Source organism: Mastomys coucha, unplaced genomic scaffold (genome assembly GCF_008632895.1).
Source record: "Mastomys coucha isolate ucsf_1 unplaced genomic scaffold, UCSF_Mcou_1 pScaffold15, whole genome shotgun sequence".
NCBI classification, from domain to species: Eukaryota; Metazoa; Chordata; class Mammalia; order Rodentia; family Muridae; genus Mastomys; species Mastomys coucha.
Window position 1 is genome coordinate 110843781 of NW_022196897.1, and position 3572 is coordinate 110847352.

Here is a 3572-nt window from a genome sequence, read left to right on the forward strand (position 1 = left end):
AAAAAAAAAAAAAACCAAAACCAAAAAAGATTGCGTCTTAATTTAAAAATGGGTTTATGTATGAGGGTGGGAAAGATAGCATAGTGGTTACTGTCTCATGATCTAACTCATGCTTAGACTTCATTAAGCACATGGATGCATGCAAATACAGACATACACACAAATGTATATGTATTTTTAATTCTCTAGGAAAAGACACTGTTGGGCTTCACAAATTCTTTTCCTTTTGGACTGTCTATAAACTGTTTAAAAACATGGTTCAGGAAAAAGATTCTATTTTTATATGTATCTTTTGTTTGTTTGAGACAATGTTTCTCTGTGTAGCCCTGACTGTCCTGGAATTTGGTCTGCAGACCAGGCTGACTAAGAACTTAAGAGATCTGCCTACCTGCCTCTGCCTCCACCTCCAAAGTGCTTGCGTTAAAGGCATGGCATGGGCCACTAACATCTGGTTTATGTGTATCGTTTAAATTATATTTTACTTTTTTTTTTTTTTTTTTTTGAGACAGGGTTTCTCTGTGTATCCCTGGCTGTCCTGGAACTCACTCTGTAGACCAGGCTGGCCTCAAACTCAGAAATCCGCCTGCCTCTGCCTCCCAAGTGCTGGGATTAAAGGCGTGTGCCACCACCGCCCAGCCTTACTATATTTTTAATGCAGAAAATATATGTAAGTTTTGAAGAAAACCCAACTATAGACAATGAGTTGGGAAACTTTACATTCAAGGTCAAGTTAGTTTCTTGCTAAATACTGAATAAACTTAACAGCTCTTGCAAGTTTTTCTGTTGTTGTTGCTGTTGACAGGGTTTCTCTGTGTAGCCCTGGCTGTCCTGGAACTCACTCTGTAGACCAGGCTGGCCGAGAACTCAGATTCCACCTGCCTCTGCCTCCCAAGTGCTGGGATTAAAGACTTGCGCCATCACTGCTCATGTTCTGGAGTGAGGTCTCAGCTTTTGTGAAGACGAGACTGACCATGGCAAAATGCTGCCACCTTGTGGGATCTTACTAAAACAAGGCTGGATTGGGGGTGAAAGCCCCATCATTCATTTCTAGTGTGCAGGTGCTAACATTGCTTTCACTCAAATTGTTCTTTTATTAGAGGATATAAATGAAACAACTAAGGTAATGAACTACTGTATGCTACTACTACATGCTACTCTTGTAACTTTAAAGGACAATATTTAGTATACTGAGTCTGAAAAATAAAGATAGTTATAAGAAAAAGTACAAATGGTGGATCTAATGTGCACAGTGAAGAACGCTTGGCCAACCGCAGAAGTCATTCTCGGCGGGAGAGAAGTTTAAAGACTGAGTGTGGTGATGCACACCTGAGATTAAGGACTTGGGAGGTGGAGACATGAAGATGGCAAGTTTGAGTCCAACCTGGGCTGCATAGTGAGACATCACCTCAACAGGCAGATAATTATGCTATATTTTTATAAGAAGTGATGTAATCAGAAAACAGCAAAGGCAAAGTCCAAATAAACCAGATTTAATACTACAAATGAGAAATCAGGACACTTGGCAGGAAACTGTGAAAGTATATTTTGAGGGTGCAAAAGCAAGTGGGAATAAAATCCCCCTGCTGCATGCTGGGAGATGACAGGGGTGGTAGTGTTAGGGGGAAAGATGGATGCCACACCATCTTGTCCCATGGGAAGCGTGTAGTGATTCTCTAATAGTGAAAAAGCTGCCTGTTCTCTACTTATGTACACACGCACGCATGCACATATGCACAGCCAAAACAAAGAAGCTGATGACAAGCTTCAGAGGTTAGGTTGAAAGTCCTCATTTCTTTCTGTTACATGATCCTAGTGCCCAAGTCACTCCAAGCAGCTCTCTCCTAAGTCTGAAGTCGCCTCTCACTATCCTTGGGGCAGGCCTGTGCTGTGCACTCGATTCCTCAGCCTTTCCAGTGTGAACTGTGGGCGATGGGAAGAACCGGAGGGGTGAGAGGTGGATTTTTTAAAGGTGGCTTTATTTGTGCACAGCATGGTGCCTACTGAACATCTTGTTGAGGCAAAATAATTACCCATTTGCTAGGTCTTCTTTTTCAAGACTTTTCTGTAGAGCTTATCTTTCCTACTGTTTTGCCCTAATACAGTCATCCACACCCACTCCTTGAAGACTCAATCCTGAGCGCTTGAATTAGAGCACGCACAGGAAGAGAGGGGTCTTATAAAGTGAGTTATGAGCCATGTGCTGAACTATGTGTATTACTTCTACCTAAAGGAGCTATTCTGCACACCAGGGTGGACTGCCTAGGGTGAGGGTGGAAATCCTTTGTCTTAGTTTTCTTCTGGGCTACCTGAGTCAAAGAGCTCACTCAGGAGCTTGCTTAGGCAAACCTGAGAAGATGCAGGAAGATATAAGGGACTCCAAATATGGAAGAGGGGGGCCTCCAGGCATGGTAGGGGACTGATGGGAGAAGAGACCCGTGAGATTTCCTGCCTCGGGTATTGCCAAGACTCTTGCTTCTTAGAAACCGTTACAGAAGTTCCAAGCATGAGTGAAAGCAGTGCAGTGGGTCCCATGTCTTCCCATGGTTCTGACAGCGCTGTGGGCGACAGTGTCCCCTGTGTCACCCTAGTTTTCACACTCCCAATTCTTCTCCAAGTATTTTGAAACAGCTTCCAGGCTTCCTAGCATCATGGGTGACATTTTAATCTCTGCCGAGCCATCAGTGCTGTAGCTCCCTGGCCCCACAATGCAGACTAATTGGCCACTGTGTTTCCACACCAGTAGTGCTTCGGAAGGGGATGAAAAGAAAAAATAAATAACTTCTGGACAACGTGGGGGAAGACAGGTGACATTTCATACAGTGCTTTGGGTGCACAGAGCGCTTGGAATCTGAAGTTTGGTTTCTTGAAAAGCCCAGTTATGCAGTGTGAATGGTTTTTGTTTTTAATCCCAGGTATGGGATATGAGACTGCTTCAGATTGTCCTCAGCCACTATAATTTGTCTTGTGCTCTAGGTGGGGTATGATTTTTGCCAGCATCAGATAGTTTACATTTGGTATTATGGGAGTATAAATTTGAGAGCCCTGAGAAGGCCCAAGGCAGTAGCTGCTCCAGCCTATCTAGTCCCTGCTGCTGCTGCTCCTGCTGTGGCTGGTCCCTGCTGCTGTTCCTGCTGCTCCTGCTGTGACTTGTCCCTGCTGCTGCTGCTGCTGCTGTGGCTGGTCCCTGCTGCTGCTGCTGCTGCTGCTGTGGCTGGTCCCTGCTGGTGGTCCGTGCTGTTCCATTTGTGTTTTTGCTATTGCTCCATTGCTGTTTGCTGGCTTGCTGGCTTGCTGGCTTGCTGGCTTGCTGGCTTGCTGGTTGGAGATATCCTGACTACGAAGATTGGACTTGCCCCTAGGAACTTAATGTCCCTAATCAGCTGTACCCCCCTTTCCCCCACTAACCTTTCTCTCCTACCCAGTGTTACAGGGTTGTAAGGGATAAGGGTGGAGCAAAGGGTGGTAGATATAAGAACCCAGTAAAGTAGCCAAAAAGTAGGGTTACAGTGAGTGGGAAGGTGGGGAGAGGAGATGGAAGGAGTTTTGTGGGAAGTTTTGGGAGAGCCTGTGCC